Below are 25908 nucleotides of genomic sequence, written 5' to 3'. Positions count from 1 at the left end.
CCTCAGAGGCATAAACTCCCATACCACTCCTTAGACGAGGGGGGAAAGATATGCACACAGCAAGCAAGGGATGAAAGGAAGCAGGGTCTACCACATTGGCCACTTTCTAACATGTATTTGTGGTAGGTTAGGGATGCATATGTTCCATGTCAGGTCTGAGGGAGACTGGGCTGGTTGGATTATGGTAAACTAAAGGACTTGTTACAAAGACTAGGCCTAAGCCCAGGCCTCAAGCAGAAGAGTCCGAGTGGGTGGGGGTGGGAGTGTAAGGTGGCCAGATAACCACCACACAAGGATTTCATTTTTAAAATGGGTTCCCCGTGAAGCTAGCCATCACTTGGGATGGAAGATTATTGAATGAAGCAGGGGCTTTTTAGTGGTGGCCTTAAGTGGAACTCCCTGCTGGAGGATTTGCTGCATTCACATGTAGTTGGAATTGTTTGTATCAGCTGTATGTTTTAATGGTTTTAATAATAACATTTTCTTATTTTCATGACAAGCTGAAGAAAATCCAGAAAAGAGATGTTTTCCTCTCAGCCAGAGTAAATGCTGCTACCATTGTTTTTTGAGATCATGGCATCCTTACAGGGTGACCATATTTTGGAAACTAAAAAGGAGGACACCATGGTCGGCCCCCAAGGGGGCGTGTCCAGCACCAAGGGGGCGTGCCCACCCGAATATAGCCTTGTTCACATGTCTGATTTTACAGCACACATTTAAGACAAATCTGTTCTACATAACATCTTAATGTTAAAATCACTGAAATAAAGAACAAGTGAGAGATTCAATGTATCTGAAATTAACTTCACTCACTCCTACTTTTGTAGGTGTTGCTGTACTTTGAAGCTTTTGCTATACTCAAATATCTTTTCTGACTGTATCTTCACTCATTGCAAGCTGCTGTTGTTGTTAACAGGGTTTGTTACTGGCTGGCCAGACGGCTGGCTTTTTTTAATTTCAATTTTTTAAAAAAGCTTGTGTATAATTGTCACAAGTTTCTCTACTCTAACATTAGGGTGGGTGTTGTGGCAGTGAACACTACTTTGCCCATTCACACTTCTCACTTATATACATTAGCTTCTCAAGGCTTGTGTGTTGGCACCACTTCGCACATCCAGACTTTGAACTCCTGTCTACTTCCTGCACAAACATGCGACTCTGAGACCCTCTTCCTAATGCCCTGCGTTTCATGCCAGCACCATGGGGCTAAGTTACAATATATGTCTCTGGGTTGTCTGTGCAGCCTCTGTTGTCTCCCACTCTAAGTCATTGCAGACAAACCAAAGCCTCCAGCCTCAAACAATCTCTCTCTCTCTCTCTCTCTCTCTCTCTCTCTCTCTCCCTCAAAGTCTCCCAATAGTCCAGCTAGACTGTACACTTGTAGCTTGGGATATTGATTATTGCAGGTTATTGCTTGGTCATGTCTGGTGACATCATTATTATTATTATTATTATTATTATTATTATTATTATTATTTCCTGCCTTTTGCACAATACTTTAAAAATCTCTGCCACCAGCCGCCTCCACCTCCTCTCCTTCTACACAACTTTGATGCACTCTTAAACACTCTGCGTGGCAAGCCAGCCTCAGGGCCAAGCTACAGGTACATCTGGGTTGCCTTCAGCCTCTCTCTGCCTTATGCCAGTCTGCCAACATTTCCAGCCTCAAATAATCCCCCACCCTCCTCTCTCTCTGCCAAAGTCTCCCAACGGTCCAGCCAGGCTGTGCACTTGTACCTGTGTCTGGGGGTAGGGCAACAGCTTATAGCTTGGTTGCAGCCGGTGACTCTTGTTTTTTTTTTAAAAAAAAAAACTCCACCACCAGCCACCTCTGCCTGCACCAAAACTGTACTCTGAGACACTCAGCCAGCCAAAGCCACAAATCTATCTATTTTTCTCTGGTATGCACTTCAAATGTTCTGCATTGCATCCCAGCAGTGCAGTCAGAGCCTAGCTCACAAGTATACAAAGGGAAGTGGAAGGGAAGTGGTATTGAAGCAAAGCAAGATATGCCAGGTTCCAACATTTGCAGCAACAGGGCATCCGCAAAGAAGAGAACCTCTCTCTTGAGTGGCACCTTACTGTTGGTCATGAGAGTTTTTCTCTAAAGATGACCCTTCATCGCCCATGATGTGGAAATTTGAGAAAAAGGCCTCTGGCCCATTCTGTTTTGCCCTGTGGGCTGCTTTGACTGACCTCTCCTTTTCCACATTTTGATTTGTGGACGTCTTGCCTCTGCTGAGCTCCAGGTACCCGACTGCACACCAAATCTGCAACAGGAAAGGTGCCCTGCTTGCCCAGGCCTTCTTACCTAAAGACTGGAGATCCCCTTAATGCCAAGGGCTGAAACTGCTCAATGTGCAACACCCCAAAGAGGAGGTTTGACAACCTGAGTTTAAAGGATATGGCTCCAGCAGTTTTAAAAAAACAATAATTTTAAAACTTTGAACTTTTAAAAAAATCCTTTAAAAAAATGGATGAACAGATCTGATTCAAAATTGGCATGGCTAAATCTCTCCTTAAGAGCTATCATGGTGCCAACTTTCAGGCCTTTATCTTTAAAAATGTCATTTAAAAAAAACAATTTTAAAACCTCAAACTTTTTAAAAAATCCTAAAACTCAATGGATGAACAAATCTGTTTCAAACTTGGCATAGCTAAAGTCCTTGTTAAGAGCAATCATGGTGCCAAGTTTCATCTCTTTATCTTTAAAAATGACATTTAAAAAATAATGATTTTAAATCCTCAAAATTTTAAAAATTCCTAAAAATCAATGGATGAACAGATCTGTTTCAAATTTGGTATGGCTAAAGCTCTACCTAAAAGCTATCATGGTGCCAACTTTCAGCTCTTTATCTTTAAAAATGACAGTTTTAAAAATAATAATTTTAAAACCTCAATTTTTAAAAAAATTCCTAAAAAATCAATGGATGAACGGATCTGTTTCAAATTTGGTGTGGCTAAAGCTCTACCTAAAGCCTATCATGGTGCAAAGTTTCATGTCTTTATCTTTAAAAGTGACAGAGTTATAAGCATTTTTGTTAATTCCCATTAGAGCTGCTCTTTGGCTGGGGAAGATTGGAAAAATCCGGATTTCCCCTCCCCCCTCCCGGATTTGTCACCAAAAAGCCAGGCAAATTTGGGCAAATCCGGTCATATGGTCACCCTATACAGCAGGGAGGCTTTATGCTGAAATTATAATGTTGACTTTTATTCTAATTTTATGTGGACTACCCAGAAAGCTTCAACTATGGGGCGGTATATAAATGCAATAAAATAAAGAAACTACAACTTGAATAGTGGTTACTCCCTTCAGGTTATTTCCCAAAGGCAGTGTTGTTTGTAAAGCTACAAATAAAAATTGTGTCTCCCTTGGTGCTGTCCCACTCAAATGACAAATGACACCCTGCCCCTGACCAATGTGATATGGCTGCCCTGGCTGACCCTTGCCCTGTTCAAATAAAATACTTAGGTTCTTATTTCTAGAGGTGAGTTGATCAGGACTCAAATGCTTAAGTAAAGCACACAACCTTCAGCTAAACCACAGTCCTAATGCCTAATCTGTAACTTATTTATGATTTTGGTATTTATTATATATTCAAATATGTTGAATGAGTTGAACCATTAGTCGGGTCTCACATGTCTGTGGCACTGCACCAGTGGGCTAAACTCCTTGCAAGCGATCTATTTTTATATACATCCTACACAAATGTGTCACACAAGACACATGTTCTCCATGAAAATGTATTACAAATATATTGAGATGTTTGGCTAGATTCATTAATCTGTCATTCTCTTTAAATGAAAAGCTGGCATTCCCTTTCATTATGTTATCTATTTTTGAACTTTAATAAAAGGTTTTTGTGGCTTATACAGTATTTTCATAGTTCTTCAAAAAAATGAGATATCTACAGGTAATTGCATGGTTTCAGAGTTTATGATGCATTTTCTATCATTACAGAAATTTGTTAGCTGTCATCAGTTTTGTTGCCTACTGATCCACAGACTAGGTAAGCAATGACATATGATTTGAAGCCAAGATGTAATCCCAGGGGCTACCTAGACTCTCTGAAAGCCCCGTGGTGGGTGTGTGGTGCTGCTGCGTTGGTTATACGATGCAGCAGCCACCTCACATCCATTGCAGGCCTTTCCTGATAAGCTGCAAGCTAAAAAAGTCAGGCACTTCCCCTGACTTCTTCACCAGAGCGAGGTGAATATAGCACATCTGCCATATAATAATAATAATAATAATAATAATAATAATAATAATAATAATAATAATAAATTTATTTCTTACCCGCCTCTCCATTTGGATCGAGGCGGGGAACAACAGTAAGTATAAAATACATAAAATACTGATTAAAAACATAGTATACATTGTTATAACCTCTAACCTTCCTCTGGCGTTGGGGCAGAGGTTTCCAGGGCAGATTAGTTGCCATCCACTGGGCAGAGGGCAGGCCTAGTGTGCCAAATAGCCACCAGAAATTCCACAGCCTCCTTCAGTGTGGGGATTTGCCGCCACCGCCACCCCGCAGCTGAGAAAGCGCAGGGGGAGTGTTAAACACAACAGCAACCCCCAGTGACGATTACCACTAACAAGCTTGTAACCTAGACTATACTTGACTACTGTTTGGTGCTCCCTGTGTGCCCAGTTCAGACGCTGAGTAAATATGCAGAATTCAGGGCATCATCTCCTTATGTCAAAGTGATTTTTAATGTTGTCAAAGTCCGCAACTAGCTGGTTCGCTCTGTGAATTTGTCCAACCTCTATCGCTGTATTACAAACAGAAAAAAGATCTTCTCTGGCTTGGAAAGTGAAATTACATTCCACACATATGTGATCAAGCATTCAGCCAACCAGGTGCCCATAGGCAGCTACTTTGTTGGTGCAACTGTTGATTTCTGTGAAATTCCTATTCCTCAGAAATGCAAGCACAGATGTACTTTGAACTCAACCCATTACTCTAAGTAACTTTCAATTGCTGTGATCAGTGGCCTGGATCTTGAGAACACGAATGGAAGGAATTTCCTTCTCCACCAGCATCCTCCATGTACCCCCTCCACACCATTCAGGAGTATCGTCCAACCCTCCAGAGGAGTTTTCTAAAAGGCATAGGGGGCTTCAAGAAGGAAGGGATAGAAATGTCCCTTTCCACAAACTTCCTCCAGCATACATTTTTCAGGATCCAAGCTGATGTGACCAGACCACCCAACTCAGCAGCCTTTTGTTCTGATGAGGATCTTCTTTGTTCTCTCCATGATTTCTTGCAAACGCTTTATATGACAGTTGTCATCACTTACCCCTCAAATAAAAAATCTGTTCTTTCCTTTGTTTTGCTCAGGAATGAGCAGCGGGATTTCCAAGGGGCTGTCCATTGGTGCTGTCACGGTGGGTGTGGGTGCAAGAAAGGTAAACCTAACTAAAATTCCCAGCATGGTTATGCACATGTATCGTCAGTGAGTTTGTGCCAACATTGAGCTGGGATAAAATCCTAGAAAGGAGGCTGTTGTGTCACCAGCCTCAGTGACGTCTACTTAAGCCTCCTGCGCCGCACCACCCTATTCTTTATCTTCCAGAAAGAAAGAATGTGGGAACAATAAACCTTCTTTTAAATAATTATTTGTGTGTGAGTGTACTTGTGTATTGCCAACTGAAGTAACTCATATGACTGAGCAGACGTGGTTGAAGTAACAAAATAAAAATGAAGTTTATTCATAAGTAAAAGATTTTAAAAGACACTTTAAAGTTGTTCTAAATTGTACACATAAATCTACCTCCCAGGAAGACTAACCACCTCTGCTATAACCCCACTTTCCTAATCCTATCCTCTACTAAACCCAACTCACTCCTACCCTCACTAACACCTAACTAAGGGCCTTTCTACAACATACGGGTGTAGGGGGAGGGAGCAGGGGGCAATCCCGGACTTACCTTGTTCCAGGATTGTCCAACACGTCCAAATGGAAGCGCAACTTCCAGGATGGGAGGAGGGACGTCGTGCAAGTCACGGTGGCCATTTTCTTAAAAGCGGCAAGGAGCTGGAGCATGCTCACGCTCCAGCAAAGGTAAGCAGGGAAAATTAAAAACATCTCCGACAGTGCTCCCCACCACCCCCAATTCCTCCCAGCTCAGCTCCTTCCCTCTACTGATCCCCGCTACTCACAGGGAGGAGGGAAAAAGCCGGGATGGGCGCCCACACGTCCCACAGCCTCGGGATGATCCTGAGATCATGGGAAGAATCGGGTTTTTCCAGGGATTATTTATCCCTGGGGAAACCCATGCTTGTCCCCCTCCTTGCCCCCAGGAGTCCCTGTGCATCATTTGGACACACAGGAACTTGGCTGTGACCAGCCTGGATTTTCGGGCCAGTGTAGAAACGGCCTTACTCTCTAACTAACTCTCAAACTGTCACTTCACTCCCCCCCTTACACTCTTTCTCTCTCTTTCAAATCAACCAACCAATCAGACAACACCATTCCCACTGCTCACCATTCTAACCCCACTCCCACTTACTTACCATTTCCTGAAAGAGAAAAGAATTGGCCCCAGCAAATCCAACTCTGAACCAAATATTTAAATATACACATAGTCACAGAGGCATCCTTTGTTCCCCCAAATGCTCACCTAAATAACAAGCCAATTCACAATCAAGATGATGGAAGCTTCCCCATCGTTAAAAGTGATGTGGATGCAAAGCTATGCCAACAACGGAAGAAATGGGTCTTCCTAGTCTTTGTACCCGTCTACTCATGGTAGGTAAGACAGCAGCACACATACAGTACAATACATCAACTCCATTACATGATACAACATCATTTTTGTTGCTGTTGTTAAAAGCATCCAAAGAGAAGGAAATGTTAACTGAAGCCACAGCATGGGGGTGGGGGGGATTTAATCCTTCCCCCTCTCACCAAATCCCCAATGCAAATCACACATACAGCTCAGCTGATGAAATGCCATCTTCATCACAACAGTTAAAGTTGCAGGAGACCTTCCCTCTTGACCAGATACAAAAGAGACCAGGGCTCCTGCAGCTTTCTGTAATATATGTTACGTATTATTTAATGTTCTTTTAAAAAAATATGAACTTTGTCATAAATTTGTCTCTTGCTCTAAGTTAAAAAGCTCCTTAAAGTCTAATTTTATTTATTCTTGAAAACGGACCTCTTCTGAAAAACGTAATGCTGCATGCTAGGAATTTTCAGCACATATATGGGCAAATTCTGAAACATGTACAAGATGGCAGAATGTCAGCACCTAAATAGTCTTTTTCATTAAAATAGACTTGTCACCCCATTCCTGGATGTCACTCTTGGTTCGTTTTAGTTTTAAGAGGCAGCCATGTTGAGTTATTATATATTATGCTGTATTTGACTCCCATAAAATTGTCATCACTAGAGGGCACTCTTATACTAACTTATTAGAACAATGTTGTATGGTATTTAAAGATCAATCTAATAACTGTAGCAAAACACTATCTGTAGAGAGCAAGGCCCCCTAGTTTGTGATAGGCTTTTCCTTTGTACATTCAGTGTGGCAAGGAAGAATATCACACACACACACACACACACACACACAGAGGAAATTATCTGTAGAATCCATATTAACTGAGATATGTGAAAAGTCTTTAGTCCTATTCATACATTCGCTTGGATACAAATGAATGCATGGAGGCACAGTCAACCCTTTTCATTAGGCAGAGTAAGACAATTGTCTCAGCCAGCAGATGTTGGGAGAGCCTCCTGTCTCTTGCTCCTGAACACTCCAGCTGTTTCTCTCTGGTCAAGATCTACACCAAGCAGGATATAGCACTCTGAAAGTGGTATGAAAGCCTTGTATAAGAGGTAGGAGCCACACTACTGCTTTAAAGTGGTATTGAAGTGCACTGACAATTCCCGTGTCAGTCCAGCTGGCTTCTGTGTATGGAATGGAGAAGGGGTGCCATCTTGTCTTTTACCTCAAGTATCAAAATGTCTGCCATGGAGGGGGATGATAGTCCCTGCCTTCAACCTCCACAGGTCCTTTTGTACAAATTGTGTGTGTGTGTGTGTGTACTCCTGTACTCAGTCTAGTGCTATGGAAAATGGAAGCTACAGGCATTGGGGAGCAAAATGGCACACTTGGGTGCATGGAGGGTGTGGCCAGCAGGCACCATCCTGTTCATACACACCTGAATTCGTTTATACCTCAGCAAATGAGTAAATAGTGATCTTGTTATCTAAATTGATACCAATTTTAATACTGGCTCTTTTCTTGGCTGAACCTTTTGAATAACTAGCCACAAGGCCATTCAGATAAAATATGACAACCCAAATAGATTTATTAGCATAAATAAAAACGGGGCAGCTTTGTCACAGCTGGTGAGGCCAAAGGTCTATTAAACCAGATCATCATGAATGGCGTGTCCAGTGAAGCAGGAGTCTTGCTACACTGCTTTTCTGCCCAGCACTACTGTTACCAAGTGAAACTGGAAGCTCATTACTACATTCTAGGCAGAAATATGGAGTTATGTTGCTAATTAGTTTCCCAACTGATCAAAAGGAACTATTAGTCTCTCTTCTAAAATGCAGTGTCTTTGACCTATATGTTTTTTTCATCTACAAGCAATCCCATATATTTTTATGTGATTTCAATCTGAAACTCTAGCTTCTGTAGAGATTTTTGGTTACTCTGACAACAGTCTTGCAAGGTAGGTCACACACATTCCTACAATGGGGAACTAGAGCTAAGAGACAATGGCTGGAATTGCCCATTCAGCAGAGACTCTGTTCCGTGAGCCTGCTACAACAACTACAAAGTGATGGTGGGAAGCATAATGTGAATCAGAGGGTGCTTAACCCTTCCCCTGCCATTGCTTTACTTCTCTCTCCCTCCATCCACTTTTCTCTGTAATCAAGGGAGGTAACTTATCCAGATGTTTTGGCCTACAACACCCATCAGACCTAACCAGCATAGCCAATAGTGATAGATGATTGAGCATCTGGAGGGCCACAAGTTGCACAGCCCTTGCTTTATCATATGACAACCCACATCTCGGACTACAGCTGGTGGAAGAAGGAATGAGTACCCCCTCCTACTGTCTCTATCACTGGCACATTGCACGGTTCTCCCATTTCACAAGAAAGGACCATCCCAATTAACTGACCCAACTAGACCACAGTATGTCAGAATCACTAACACAGAAGGTTCCCACAAAACAATGGCTCTGGGTGCCTTAAAGAAGCAAGTTCAGCTCCACACTGCTGAACAAAACATATAAAACAGAGCAACTCGCCAATTTTACCTGGAAGAAACCTCATTCCTGACATTAGACATGTCAATCAGCCAGACCATGAAAGATCACCCCTAAGTCGTCCAATACAAAATCGAGACAGTGGTACAATACCACCATGCTGCCTAATATCCTGTCTCTAAGTCATGCTCCACAGGAGGTCAGATAAAAGAACAAGATTGTGTAAGAAAAATATTTTTCCTGTCACAAATAAGGATAGGGATGGGATAGGCAAGAATTTTGTTGGGTTATCAGAATTTAACAAAATCCACAAATTTCTTCATAAACAGGATGGAAAGAACTTGAGCTTTTAAAAATGTGGATGTGGCAGAATGCAAAACTGATATATTCATCCATCCAGGCAGAAGGCTTTGAGTTCCTGGTTCTTAAATGTCTGAATTTGAATCCATGTTTAAGGGGCTGAAATAGGGTTGCTGGCTACTGCTTATTTATTTATTTATTTATTTATTTATTTATTGCACTTATATACTGCTCCCATAGCCAGGGCTCTCTGGGCAGTTTACAGAAATTCTAAAATTAAGATAAAAACGAGTATACAAAATTTAAAATTCTAAAACACAGAACATACACACATAAAGCATTAAAAACCGTTTAAAAAAAACACTAAACATGTGGGTGATTAAGATGTGCCGCCATATGCCTGGGCAAAGAGGAAAGACTTAACCTGGCACCAGAAAGATGTCAGCGTTGGTGCCAGGCGAGCCTCGTCAGGGAGATCATTCCACAGTCTGGGGGCCATCACTGAAAAGGCCCTATCTCTCATTGCCACATTCCGAGCCTCTCTCAGAGTAGGCACCCGGAGGAGGACCTTAGATGTTGAACGTAGTGACTGGGTATATTCACGTCGGGAGAGGCGTTCCATCAGGTATTGTGGTCCCAAGCCGTGTAAGGCTTTATAGGTCAAAACCAGCGCCTTGAATTGGGCTCGGAAACATACAGGCAGCCAGTGCAAGCAGACCAGAGCAGATGTTATATGGTCGAACCTTCTGGTTCCCAAAATCAATTTGGTCGCTGCATTTTGCACGAGCTGCAGCTTCTGAACCGTCTTCAGAGGCAGCCCTACGTAGAGCGCATTGCAGTAATCTAACTTGGAGGTTACCAGAGCATGGACAACTGAAGCCAGGTTATCCCTGTCTAGATAGGGGTGTAGCTGGGCCACCAACCGGAGTTTGTAGAAGGCACTCCGTGCCACTGAGGTCACCTGAGCCTCAAGTGACAATGATGGATCTAAAAGAACCCCCAAGCTACGAACCTGCTCCTTCAGGGTTCTTTTTTTCTTAGAAGCTGCCCATGGTCCTCTATGTGCTGGGAATAGCTGCAGCTACTAAATTTGCTTGATGCAGATGGCCAGTAATATTGTTCAGTTTGGTTCTTTAATAAGAACTTACTAAAATTCACAAATGTCTTGATAAATGGAATAGGAAGAACTTGAGAGTTTAAACTGTAGTGACTGGTGACAAACTGAAGGCCTGGAACAGGCAAATTTAAAGTACTGGATCCAGATCACGTTAGACATGCTTTAGTCCCATTCAAATCGATGGGACAAGTTAGTAATGACTTACTAAAACTCTATTGATTTTAATAGGATGAATGTGTGACAGCTTAGGCCTAAGCTACACCAAGCAGGACATTGCACTATGAAAGCGGTACATAAAAGTCAGGAGCCACACTCCAGTTTTATAGTGTACTGACAACTGTTGGGGACCATAAGACACATACCATATACCGCTTTCATAGTGAAATATCCTGCTTAGTGTAGATTAGGCTATAGTCTGGAACTCTGGATCCAACCCAAAATATCCTTGGGTGGATGGTGGGAGAAATATACTTCTCTGTATTCAATCCAGTGCTTTATAGTTCAGGGAGATTGTTCACTGCTGTGAGTTGAAAATCTCCTAATTTACATTTCTGTATGTTTCCTTATTTTAACCAGACAAACGATGGACAGTCTGCTCCTCTGCTGCATCATTGAGGCAAACCAAGTACGACACCCCAGGACCTATTGTGACAATGCAATTGTGGGCATCTAGCCATGGCATCTTTAATTAATGAATATGGAGTTGCAAAACTGTGCACTAACGGCCTAATAGCCATTATACCCAATTATTTTACTACATAGCAACTTGGATTTTCAGAGAGGGAATGACAAACAAAATGACAGTAAGGATGACATTTCGTCAAAGCAACTTTCACTTTATTAGGCTGGGCAATTTTTTTTAGAAAGCATATTTTGCTATTGATGTTTTCTGCCTTTAGATGGTCCTTTTTCTGAAACATCTGCTTTTAAAAGAAAGCAGGATGGTGTGTGTGGTTCAAATAAACATACATCCCTACCTCCACTTAAAAAACAAATAAATAAATTAGCAACTTTGATCATTAGTAACATTTCCTAGTTTTTATGGATCAGGCTCCTGAGTAACCTGTAGAAATTATGAGCATTTGGCAAACATACTTTGGAATGGGACTATGGGATTCTAAAATTAGTACAGAGACCTTTATCTCTCTTCTCTCATATATTCAGAATTAGTCTGTTGTATTGTGGTTAAAGAACAACAATTCAACAGAGTAATCATAGATACTATAGAACTATATTATAACAATATATATAAAAAACAAAATGGAAAAACTCACAAGAAATCTTACACAGATAGATATTAGTGGGCATGTCTAGACCTGCCGATATCCCGGGGATTGCCCCGGGATCATCCCTGTACATCCACATGATGCATAGGCGATCCCAGGAGCAGGGAGGGATGATTCCTCCCTTTCCCCAGGATATTGGCATACCCTTTTATCTCAACTTTTCCCATGGTCTCGGGCCCATCCCGAGACCGCGGGACATGAGGCTGACCATCCCGGTTTGTCGCGAGTAACCACAAGGAGCTGGGCATGGGGCCGGAGCTCTTCAGGAGCTCTGTGCCCATCGGGGGTGGGGTGAGAGAGTAGGAATGATTTTTTTTTTTAACAAATCCACTTTTGCAATCAAGAACTCGTGCGCTCTTTTCCAAAAAAAACAAAATGGCAATCGCGACATCCTCTTCCTCCTGGGATGTCACACGCTATGTGTAGACTGAGGGGGAGGATCTCACAATCATCATATCTCAAGATCATCCTTCTCCATCCCTCTCATCTAGCCATGCCCAGTGTTGTTGTTTTTCAGCTGTTAGCTTATCAGCTGAAGGAGTTCTTAGATGAAAGGGGTTATCTAGACTCATTTAATTCCGGCTTGAGGGACTGAGTTTTGGAACTGAAACAACTTTGGTCGCCTTGGTAGATTACCTATACAAAGAACTGGATAGATGGAGTTGTCTTTGCTGAACATCTCAGCCATGTTGAATAACCATTTTATGAATGAACACTTGTGGGACTCCTATTCGGCACCTTGGGCAGGATCTACACAACTGCTTATAACGGTTTATAATGGTTATGACAACTGTTCAGGCCCAGGACACATTACATATACAGTTTTCATACCGTTTTAAAAGTGTTATATCCTGCTTGGTGTAGATCGGCCCTTGGCCATTGGCTTGGGACAAAGTGTTGTTGATTAACTTTAAATCCCTAAATGGTTTGGGTCCAGGCTATCTGAGGGATCACCACCCAACATACCATCCTGCCCGCTCCTTAAGATCAGGAGGAGAAGCCATTCTCTGTGTTCCACCTAGGATGAAGGCATAGTTGATGGGGACACAAGATAGGGCCTTCTCATCATATGGCACACCTTTTTTCATGATGCACAGGTAGCCCTCTCTGGCTGTTTTTTTATCATTTGGTAAAGACATTTTTATTCCAGCAGACTGGCTTTGACCAACTAAGTATCTGCTATTTTATATAACATATATGTTTTATCTGCGGTCTCTGCTTTTGTTTTATTTGAAATGTATTTTATTGTATTTTTTATTTTAGTGTATTTAATTGTACTTTATGATACTGTGATTTTAAAGCATTGTATTCTGCTCTGAGTAGTGCATAGGCTAGAAAGGTGGGACAGAATGTTTTTACGTAAATAAATAAAATATAAATAAAAAGCAAAAACAACAGCTCCTTGATAAATTTGGCTGGTCAGGATGAAGCGAAAGTATTATTTTGTTCTTCCTACAGAGAGGAGAAAGCCTTGGTCTAGTTTAGCAGTAGTCAAAAGACTTCTCAAGCATTTTGTTTTGAAATGGGTGATCTTGCATAGCAAAATCACTTAGAACAAGGGAAACCACAAAAGATCTTCAGATAACCAAGTTTAGTACTTTTAACACAATATGTAACCGCAACTACCTTGGCAAGGTTCCCGAAATAACAGGTGCCTGTCATTGCTGCAACTTGTGTATCATCTCTGATGTGTCTCCTCTCTGGCATCTCTGCTATATTCTTCCACCTCCTGTTCAGCTTTGAACAACTTCATCCAATCTCTATTATTTGAAAAGCAAAAAATTACACACCACAACAGAAAGCCAAAACATAAAATACACAGATAAGCACAATATTGTTTTTTATACCATATAGAGGACACTGTTCACATTTTACAGCTGAGAAGCACTGAAACACAGAGTAATCAGGGATGAGCCCATGATCAGTCAGTCCATGAATTCACAGTCAGAATCTTTTAGGCAGAAATAAACATTAAGTAACAACTAATTTTTTTCCTCCAAGTATATGCAGGGTGCTGTTTTTCTCACCACCAAACAATTGTACCCTCATTCCTCTCCACTGTTATTTCTGTTTAAGAATTCTGTAAATTCCTATATCTAGGGTGACCATATGAAAAGAAGGACAGGGCTCCTGTATCTTTAACAGTTGCATAGAAAAGGGAATTTCAGCAGGTGTCATTTGTATATATGGAGAACCTGGTGAAATGTCCTGTTCATCACACCAGTTAAAGCTGCAGGAGCTGCACTAGAGGGCAGAGGGCAGGGCACCTGCAGCTTTAACTGTTGTGATGAACAGGAAATTTCACCAGGTTCTCCATATATACAAATGACACCTGCTGAAATTCCCTTTTCAATATAACTGTTAAAGATACAGGAGCCCTGTCCTTCTTTTCATATGGTCAGCCTACTATATCTATTCAGAAGCAGGCATTCAATGCTTTAATGTTCTCCCAAGAACAACCCCCACCCCAATAATTTCACCTCACCAAAAAATATAGCCAAAACAAAACAGCTGATTTCATTGTGGGCGAAATGGCTGAGAAATGTTCCTTGTCAATTTAGTACAGCCCTAATTTATTTAATCATGCAGTTAGGAAAAGACATGGAAGAAACCTGAATAAATAATTGTCAGAGCTGAATAAATACTTGCCAAACCAGAAACCTGAATAAATAATTACAGACCATATTCCTCAGATTTATCAGCCTCTAGGTTGGTATGTTAGGGTACTGGTAATATTTCCATAATTTAACACACTCAATAAATCTATGGGCTTTGCATAGCCAAATTTAGAACCATAACCCTGGAGGCTTCTTTCCTGAATGTTCATTTTTAAATAAATTATACACGGAAATTAATATACACACTCCGTGTAAAAAACAAAACAAAAAACACCTACCTTGGTGAAGTACATTTATAAAAGACAACCCTCTAACTATTCAAATTGGTCATAACTCTTGAAAAGGAGTTCTTTATAAAACTAACTACTGGGCTCCATATTTCATTAACATGTTCAAATGCATCTGAAGATTTTTATTTATTTCTTTATTTAAAACATTTATATCCCGCCCTATATCATTAAGATCTCAGGGCGGGATTTTGTCAGAATGCTGTCAATTTGACTAATAAAAAAGTCAATTTTCACAGCTATTCTTGTATTATTATTATTTATTATTTATTATTATTTGTTGCATTTTTATACCGCCCAACAGCCAAAGCTCCCTGGGCGGTTCACAAAAACGTATCTCTCTACATTTCTAGTAGCAAGCATCAAACAAGTCTAGCAACCACTGGTGCATTTAGTACTACCTCATATTTCTCTCTGGGAATCACATCTGCTCTAAAATTAAGAAGTCAAATATGTGTATCATGGTAGCAAGAAAAATATGTAATTCTACCAATTGCACAATAAGATATTGCTCCCGCTCCTGCCTTATGTGAGTGCATAAGTACTGAGTTGATTGGCATGTTCTTGGTACTCCTGCCTCCTCCCTCTCAAAATAATTAATAAAATATTTAATAAATTGTTTAACTTTGATTTAAACATCTGGGTGACAAACCTCTCTGGAATTCTCAAGGGTGGTCAAGTCAATCTGCACACCCAGTTTTTCAGAAAACCTTTGACAAGGCCTCCGCCACCAGCACCACCTCCATATGCTTCTAAGCAGCTGATGCAAAAGGAGCGTTGTCCCCTGATGGATGAATAATGTTTACAAAAACAGGAAACAGATGGTAGGTATGAAACACATATTTTCACACTGGAGTGAGGTGTGGAGGGAAGAAAGAAAGGAAGGTAGAATTCTTTTCAAATTGTGAGGAGAGCCCTATGAAATCCATCAAAGTTGTTCATGAGTCATCAGAGCCAAGCCTAATATATAATCTTAACCATATGATTTCATTGTGTTCATCTTGTATATACATTGTGTATTCTTACCCATAAAAGTCTTTATTGACACTTCCTCCCATTGTTGTCGTCGCATCTGGTTCTGATGTATATATGTGTATCCTTTGTCATATTGGTGAATCCTTTCCAGTATGAGAGGCAATAAGCCTATATACACCAGTTGCTGGGGAACATGGGCGAGACAATGCTGTTGCAATCGTGTCCTGCTGGTGGGTCCCTGGTTGAAAGTTGGTTGGCCCCTGTGTGAACAGAGTCCTGGACTAGTTGGATCATTGGTCTCATCCAGCAGGGCTCTTCTTACATTCTGCCTTCCCCCACATCCACCCTTGTGCCCTGAATCCAATACCAATGGCTTTGTTTCTTTTTTAAATATAATATTTTGAATTAATTTTTATTTATTTATTATTGCATTTATATCCCACCTTTTTTTCCTCCAGGGAACCCAAGGTGGCATACATAATCCTCCACCTCTCCATTTTATCCTCACAACAACAACCTTGTGAGGTAGGTTGGGCTGAGAGTCTGTGAATGGCCCAAAGTCACACAGTGGGTTTCCACGGCTGACTGAGGACTAGAACCCTGATCTCCCAACTCCCAGTCCAACACTTTAGCCACTACACCATACTGGCACCACACTGAAAGGAGATATCATCAAGTTCCCTATCAATAAATGTAGTTAAGACAGTTTCTAACCACTAAAGGAATTAAATTCTGCAGTATCCTCCCAGGTATTATCATGAGACTGAAATGAAATTGTATTCATTTAAAACTGTGCTGTGTAAATGTATGCAAGGTGTTGCATAATTAGTCTTATTCTAACATCTTAGAAGTGGTCTGCTTAGCTTAGAAAAGATTTTTCGTTCCTCCCTAGGAATATCTACCCATTTCAGAAAACCAGTTTATATTGAAATACTTGCCCTGGTGGAGATTAAAAACCAATTTGCACTCCCATTACTTTCAGGAATGATCAAAGTGCAAGTGGTGTGCATTTCTAGTTTCTGATCTTGTTGATCAACCGAAAAGCAGTCTCCCAGATATCACCTGCAAGCAGATCCATGAGCTCCAGATCCAATCAAAGGCAACATCCTGAGTCACACTATAGAGGAGTTTACACCATCAGTTGCCCACATTTCTGAAAGCTTCACAGTAAGTAGCTATTAACTGCACTGAGGCCAGTCAAGAGTTTTTTCCTTCTCTCAAGCCAGCTCACTAACCACCCTGTTTCAGTTTCTTGTCAGGGCCTACAGCTACAGGAGGTCAACCTTGGCATGATCCTATTGACAGCTGAGCTGGAAGAGCCTTTTTATCTAGGGAACCACTTCTCCCTTGCGGAGTATGAGCCTCTTGGGCCCAAATCTATCTTTCCCTTGCTCCACCATCTTTTTTCATGGTCAATAACTGCCCAGTTTTGTCATGATCTGATGTTTCTTGCAGTTCTTGTCTGGGCACAACCTGTGTGCTCCACCTAATAAATCTATCCACCTTCGTTTGCTCCTGCCTTGCTCTCTGATACTGACTGACTGACTGACCTCTCCTTGCTCTTCAGTCCTGCCAGCCCCTAGCTTGCTCAGTTCCACAGAGCTATTTATCTATTTGACTAAAATGATGTCTGAAATTAAACATCATACTTCCACAGTTGGTATAGGTGTTGCTATATTCTTCCGCTGCCACTACACAGAAATGTAGAATCACAGAATAGTAGAGTTGGAAGGAGCCTATAAGGCTATCAAATCCAAACCCCTGCTCAATGCAGGAATCCACCTTAAAGCATACCTGACAGATGGTTGTCCAGCTGCCTCTTGAATGCCTCTAGTGTGGGAGAGCTCACAACGACATCCCTAGGTAATTGGTTCCATTGTCTTACTGCTCTAACAGTCAGGAGATTTTTCCTGATGTCCAGCCGGAATCTGACTTCCTGTAACTTGAGCCCATTATTCCATGTCCTGCACTCTGGGATGATGGAGAAGAGATCCTGGCCCTCCTCTGTGTGACAACCAGTATTAGAGTGCTATCATGTCTCCCCTCAGTCTTCTTTTCTCAAGGCTAAACATGCCCAGTTCTTTCAGTCTCTCCTCATAGGGCTTTGTTTACAGACCCCTGATCATCCTCATTGCCCTCCTCTGAACCCCCTCCAGTTTGTCTGCATCCTTCTTGAAGTGTGGTGCCCAGAAATGGACACAATACTCAAGCAGAGGCCTTACCAGTGCCAAATAGAGGGAATCAGTACCTCGTGTGATTTGGAAGCTATACTTCTATTAGTGCACCCCAAAATAGCATTTACTTTTTTTGCAGCCACATCACACTACAATAAGTGACTAACTCTGCAACCATTTAAACTGTTTAGGGATCTGCTTTTAGGAGGTAACTCAGAGTCACACAGTGAAGCTTTTTGGCATTAGATCCAGAACCGGCAAAGGAAAGTTCTTCTTCACACAACACATAAGAATGAACTTTTTGAACTCCCTACAGCAAGGCCCCATCTACACAGGGACACTTTCTGAGGCGATTCTGTTTAAATCTAGAATTTCAGGAAAGCAAGTTTGTTCCTTCTATGGAAAACATAGCCAGAAAAGTGGTGTGTACATTTCTTAAAAACAGCTTTCACAGGACAAATGGTACCTGAAACCACATCTGTTGGGTTGGGTGGGTGGAGTCCCGCAAGTAGAACTAAATGTCATCAACGTCATAGGTATGGGGCAGTGAATGAGCAGAGACTTTTAACATCATTACAGTCCTTCATACCTTTGCTCTTCCATAAGAGCAGAGATTTAAAACAACAGGCTTTCTCCCCTCCCCTCTCCCCACCCATGTGCTCAATGAAGTGCAATGGAAAAGAATGAGTTACTTCCAAGTACACAAGCTTAGCCAACACCTCTCCTAACTTTCCCTTCTGGTTGGTAATGCTTCTTCCCCAGTCCCGGCCGACTGGCCGGCCCACCTGTGCTGAAGCCAACTGAGGTCACACAGACTCCCAAACTGCACTGAGGGGGAAATCCAGCAGAAAAGGACTTTGCAAAGAAACAGTTTTGGGGGCAGAAAACCATGCCCTTGATGCAGAGTCGGGGTTGTCTGTGAGGCACAGTAGAACCAGAGTGAATTCCCTGTGTAGATGGGGCTGTGGTGTGGTATCCAGTAGCAGAAATGGCTTTTTAAAAGATTAGACCCACTCATTAAAGACTTGATGTCCCTATGCCATGATAGCACAATAGAACAACCATACACAGAGCCATTGTACCTGTAAAGACTGGATGGTGGGAATGGAGATAAATGACAATGGCAGGCCTTCACCTTCATGCCTGTTCATGACTTTTCAAAGGAAATTGACTGGTTGCTTTTGGGGACAGAATCCTGGCATAGGTGAACTAACAAAGAAGTTCTTATGTTCTTTCCCCTAAGACTTGTGGCCACATAGTCTTTCTAATCATTCATTTCATTTATTCATTTACTATACTTCCCCATAACCGAAGCTCTCTGGGTGATTCACAATATTATGATATATGATATTTGTTTATTGGTTTGAGTATGAAGGGACTTTCCTTAATCCAAGAAGACGTCCAATGCCTTCCATCTCTATGGCTGGTGCATGTAGATATACTTTTAGAATAGAGTCCTTCTTAATCTAATACTCTTTGTTATCCGAGATATAGGATCCCAATTAAGGATGTTCTTATTTTTGGTGCCAATAAGTATTTTGGAGGAGACATACTTTGCAGCACTGATGCCTGTGGGTCATTTTAATAAGATAAGAGTTCCTCAGAACCTCTGGCTCATTCCCTGCTGCTTCATTGTGGCAGAACATGAAAAAAGCCAAACCCCAGAAATTATTCCCATAATACTAGGAACTGCAGTTTGAGATGGTAATCTTCCAATGTAAGTCACATCACCACCCAAACAATGCCTGCTATTATGACCCCAGCAGGGCAGGCAGGTAGGAGACCACAACAGTGTACTTTCCTGTGCTCACCACGCATAGAATCTTGAATCTTGGACACATACATATATGTGATGGGGGAATGTTTGCTATGGTATAGTCTTAGATTTGATAAGACATATGGTTGATGCTGGTTATACTGCTCCCCCCAAACCAGCCCAACACATAGTGGGCAGTGAGTTCTTACCACTCTCCTTTGCCCAGCCAACATTCATCTCCATTGCAGCTACTCCCACCTATAGATATGGGGATGGATTGTCATAAGTCCACCTACAATCAACACACATAGACATCTAATCAGACTAATTTGTGTGGGTGTATGCAGCCATTAGGCAGTTTTTCCCCACTTGTACAGCAGGGACAGCAGAGGTGGTGATCTTATACTACTAGGAGGGCTGGGAGGAGTTGCATGCACTGACTCCTCTCCTTGTGTTGGGCCAGATTGGGAAGAGGAATATCATCTTCCTCACCCTTACCTAGCATCAGTTATGTCATCATTTCCAAGGATAATGCATGAAAAAATGCTCAAAGATGCTGTGTGATTCTTCTAGATTCTTCGCAACTAAGAGCGTCATCATACAGGGGGAAATCACGATTGCTTACCGTCACTTCTCCGCCCGTGCGTTTGTCCCTCATTACTTCCTCTTTTGAAAGAGGAAAGAAACAACATGCACATGGCCCATTCAGTGGGCTGTTTTGGTCGTGCTGCTTCTCCTGCACACAGCAGGAGATAGAGGCAACTTCCGCCTTTAAAAATAAGTCAGACTTACCGGGGTATTTTTATTGTTGTTGTTGCACAAAGAAGGCTAAAAGGGGAAGGAGGCACAAGGGAGGGAGGCGACATCATGAGAGGGACCTGTGGAAATCTGTGAGTACCCAGTAATGAGCGTGCAATAAAACACTCGTCTGATGGAGCTTTAAATGTGCCCACGCTCCAGGAGTGTTTTGTAAGCTGCAAATGACCTATAACCAAATTGGAAGCGTGGATAATTTACAATTGCTTATAATGTCAAGGTTTCCATATAAAAATATAAGTTGCCAGTGCACAATCCATAATTATCACAACAGGCTCTTATCTCTCTCATATTTCTTTCCTAAAAAATAAAATAAAATTACTATGTAATGTTGGTCCTCAGTTAATGAACAAATACTTGCATAGGACAAAGCTGAACACTGTTTGCTGTTCTTTACTGTGTTTTTTTTTCTTTTTGAAGAAGCAGATTTCTACCATCATAAATTAATAATTCAGAAAGTATAAGGAGATAGAGCCAATTAGCTGCAATACTTTGCATTTTTATGCTTCTTCATTAGTTTCGCAATTTCTGCTCTTATTATTGTGGCAATACAAACGGCTATCTATATTTCTAAGGTGAACAGCCAACCTGTTCTTGTTTGTCTGGTAATGAGGCTTTTTTAATTATTTAAAAGGCCAAACAATTTAATAAATTCCATAGGAAATACTTTGCTTCTACAATCTCATTTCCTTATGTACTTTGGTGACTGACCTCTGCTGATACTGAAAATTGGTTTCTATTTGGTCACTGAAGCACACAGCCTGCAAGTTACAGAAGAATCTTGGCCACATGTTCATATGCACAGGCAAAAACAAATAGGCATAGAAAAACTGTTATGGCAAATTACTAACTGAATCTGATATGTCAGTTGCCCTGTACTAATCGAGAAATGCTGATATATCGCATATCTTCTTGTATTGTCCAAATATTAAGATCTTTTGGGAAAGGCTATTAGAAAATAATCAATGAAATGATGGGATATAATCTGACTAGATGGGGCGAAATCCCGGGATGATCCCCAAGATCATCCCTGTGCATTCAGATGACGCACAGGGGATCCTGGGATTGGGGAGGGATGATCTCTCCCTTGCCCCGGGATCTCGCCCTCCCCTTTAGGCCCGGTTTTTCCACAGTCTCAGGCTGAGCTCGAGACTGCGGAACGTGTGGCCTGGTGCCGTGTTTTTTTCTGGCTCCTCGCGATTCCTTGCGAGGAGCTGGGACCCGCACACAGGGCGCCAAGCTCCCCAGGAGCACTGCATCCATAAGGGCTGGGGTGGGGGAGGGCAGGAAGTAATTAGTTTTTTAAAAATAACTTACCTTTTGTGCACAAGCGTTCATGCGCTGCTGGCCCTTTAACTGTAAAAAAAATGGCAGGCGCAACACCTCTCCGTCTGAAGTCGTCGTGCGCCGCATGTAAACAGAGGGGGGATCTCACAATAAAACCATCTCAAGATCTTCACCCCTCTGTCACAGACTAAGAGGTAGGTCTAGCTAAGGCCTTAGAGAGTCATCAGAAGGGGGTGGGGATCGTGTTTCCCTACCGTTGCTTTTCTGTCTCACATTAGGAACAGCTTCCTCTTTCTTCATACAGGGAAGAAAGAGGAAGCAGCAATGACCATGTGGCCCATTCAGTGGGCATTTTTATCACGCTGCTTTTCCTGTAAGTTTCACCTCAAAAAAAAAATTGGATTTACCAGGACTTATTTTGTTGCAGAAAAGAAAGGAGAAGAAGTGGGAGATGCATGGGAGGCAGACGGACCTACAAAAAACGGACCATCAAAAGGACCTACAAAAAAAATGAGTGGCCAGTAACAAGTTTGCTATAAAATGCTTGTCTGATGATGCTCATAAGATCCACTCCCTGTTCTTTTTGGATATATGAAGAAGGTACCACAAAAAGATGAGGAAGTGAATTTGAATTGCAATCCATTATAAATTATAGCGAAAAGATATCCCATCAATAAGAAAATGAATGATGAGGGTCTGGAAACTGGTATTTATGACAAAACACATAACTCTAATTGGAATTAGAAAGGACAGACAGGAAAATAAGAGAGAGGGGGGTTGTTTTTGTTATGTTTTGGATTCAGAATAATAAAGTGCATGACAAGGTGCAATCTTTGGATTGATTAGGTGGAAAGGTGGAAAGGCTTTAAGAAAAGCAAATAATGATCAGTTGATTTGGAATAATATTGTGAATGGCTTTAGAAATAAGTATAAAATCAAACAATGAAAATGAAATAAAAAAACAGGCAAGGAAGGAGGGGAGAAAAGCATTTTTCCCAGTCAATCATAAAAACATTCCAAATACGCTGGGTGTTTCTAGATTTGCCTTGGTCAGAGTTGGCACCAGGGATCCATATCATTTGGCCATTACCAATGCCCATGACTTTGCAGGGGCTCACTGACAGCCCACAGAGTCCCCTAGCTCTGCTCTTCCTCCTCCTCGCTGTCATTCCCTGTTGACCTGAAATGACAGGAGTGAGGTGAACTAGGCTTCATTTACTCTGCCCTCTTTCTGTAAATCGATTGGGTGCAGAGGAAGAGGAGAGTGTTGACAGTGGCAAGGAGGATGTGGGCGCACTTAGGGAAGAGAGACTCGTGGAAGCCATCTTCTCCAAGGGACCCTAAATAATATGAAACCAGCACTAGCCTTAGTACAGCTCAGTGTTAGAGGACATACTTAGACTTTAGTCTGATGGGCATGAGTAAAGTTTTTAGATGAGCAAATATAATCATTTTGCTAAAGCTAGATTTGAGATTTGATAGACATAGTCCTCGTGAAAGAAAGCAACATTTAGTACAGCATATCAGAATGTCTCTTTGATGACATACACGTCCCTAATAAAAGAGAGAAACAAATATTCTATATCTCCAACTAGTTATTTTTAATCGAAAGACAGTATAATTATTGTCTAATCAGAGAAATGAAAGATCTGGGATTAAAAAATCTATAATTTTTTATAAAATCTATAAACTTTTGGTCGTTTGCTTTGTTTTGGAGTGCTGTGTCATATGCATCATATCACCTATGTATTGGTTTATCAAAATATCTAGAGCAAAATCCAAAATGGTTCATTGGACAGATTGTTACACTTGACACATCCCTCTCCTCCCCCCCCCCCCAGTCCTCTTGCTGGTATCCCATCAACCATTGTGAGTTCTGCTGGCTGGACTAGAGTGACATCCGCTGGTTTGGTCACTCATGGCAGGGGACTCTGTAGTCGCTGAAAATAACAACTGTGTGCGACGAAATAGTCAACGGTGCTCGACACGATAACCAATGGTAAGTATTGGTTATTTGCGTTGGTTATTTCTGCCAGATAACCAACCATGGTGCGAAAAAGTCTCAACAGATGAGACAATAACTTTCCATTGACTATTTAACCCACCATTAGTTATCATGCCATCTGTTGGGACTTTTTCGCACCATGGTTGGTTATATGAGAGGAAGAAAACAAAGCCTGGACCCTTTGTAAAAATCCATATAGGAGGGCAGGGTGTGGCAACTCCTATGGATAAGGGCATTTGAGAAGATCTTAAGTTTCAGATAGGTACATTTGGGAGGAGGAAGCCTGGTCTGTTTAGGCTTTAAATATTTAAACCAGACTTTTAAATTGGGCCCAGAAATGGACTGGGAGCCAGTACAGCTGACAAAGCACAGGTGGTTAAAATGCCCAGTTCTTTTAAGGTAAACCTGGGCCTTCCTAGACCTGCCGGCTTACGCCGGCAGGGAGGCAGGGCCGAGGCACGCTAACATTAGCGCGCGTCCCCCACGCTTCCAGACGGCGGAGCCGCAAGGAGGACGCAAGCCCTACAGCGTCCGCCATTTTATTTTTTTTTTTAAAGGGGCCGCAGGTGGCCCGAAGACTCCGGGAAGGTAAGTGGCTTTTTTATTTTTATTTTTAAAACAGGGGGGGGCGAAGGATGGGAGGGTGGGTGGCATGGGGGAGGGCGGGTGTGATCGCGCTGCCGCCGCCCGAGCAAGCAGCCGAGCAGCGCTTGCCCGGGCAATGCCCGGGATGGGGTGGCATTGCCCGGGCAAGCGCCGCTCTGCTGCTTGCTCAGGCGGCGAGCGGCGTGATGGCACCCGCCCTCCCCCCGTGCCACCCACCCTCCCATCCTTCGCCCTCCCCTCTCTTCCCCCCCCCCCGCCGATGGGCACAGCGCTCCTATGAGCGCTGTGCCAGGTCTGCGGCTTTTCACGGATCCTTGTGAGTAAGCGAGGAGCCGCGAAAAGCCGCGGAAGTCTCCACACTTCCCCCAGCCATAAGCGACTTAGCTTATGGCGCGCTAGACCAGGCCTCACTGCGGCCTGCCGCCGGATTCCCCGGTGCGTCATCTGGACGCACAGCAGGGAACCGGGTTGGAAGGCGCGCTAAGGCCTGGTCTAGCAAGGCCCCCTCATTACAGATTTAGATACTGCTGTACAGCTGGTGTTTAAATATTGGCATTGTACCTGAGAGAGAGAGAGAGAGAGGAGGAGGAGGAGGAGGAGGAGGAGGAGGAGGAGGAGAAGAAGAAGAAGAAGAAGAGAAAGAGGAAGAGGAAGAGGAAGAGGAAGAGGAAGAGGAAGAAGAAGAAGAAGAAGAAGAAGAAGAAGAAGAAGAAGAAGAAGAAGAAGAAGAAGAAGAAGAAGAAGAAGAGCAGCCTTCTCACACATCACTGCAGGCACATGGGTAAACCCCTTAATTTCAGAGCACATGAAATGCCCTCATTTGTCTCCTTATTTTCATTGAAATGAAAATGTTTCTGCTGCACAAGACTCCTGGTTTTTGTAGCGGTAAAGCTTAAGAGGAAGTAATTTCTATGAGCTTATTGAAGTAGCTATGAGTATTGTATTTAAAATGTGAAGCTGGTTGGTAGTACATTGCACTTTTGATGTTTTCACCTCATTCTCTTTTTCACCTCTTGTTAAAGTACTGCTGGAGGCTGGGTAGGGAGCTGGAGATCTGAGTCATTGCTTATAATGAGGGGGGCAATGCTCAATACAGTACTAAAGGGATAACGCAGTACTAAAGGGATAACGCAGCATCTCCTATTCAGCAGCAGGCAACGTTGTTCCTGTCCACATTTTGTGACAGTGGCTTGAAGGCTACAGGTGCCACTGAGTGAAGAAACATCATTTGAAGTTAAAAGTATCAGGAGAAATAAAGAACAGTCTTGTGGGCGGGGGAGAACCAGTATCATTGTGCCTGTCTATGTATGTGAGCCAGGAGTTTGTACCATGTGCAGGCATTTCTTTTTCAGTTCCATTTCAAAGCATCTTCAGTGGTATGATGACAAGATCAGCACAGCATTGAGATGCATGTAGATGTCGTCAGGTGATTGCTGGGAGAAATG

This window comes from Elgaria multicarinata, chromosome 4 (genome assembly GCF_023053635.1).
Source record: "Elgaria multicarinata webbii isolate HBS135686 ecotype San Diego chromosome 4, rElgMul1.1.pri, whole genome shotgun sequence".
Taxonomy (NCBI): domain Eukaryota; kingdom Metazoa; phylum Chordata; class Lepidosauria; order Squamata; family Anguidae; genus Elgaria; species Elgaria multicarinata.
The sequence above is the reverse complement of the archived record's forward strand: the minus strand, read 5'-3'. Positions refer to the sequence as shown.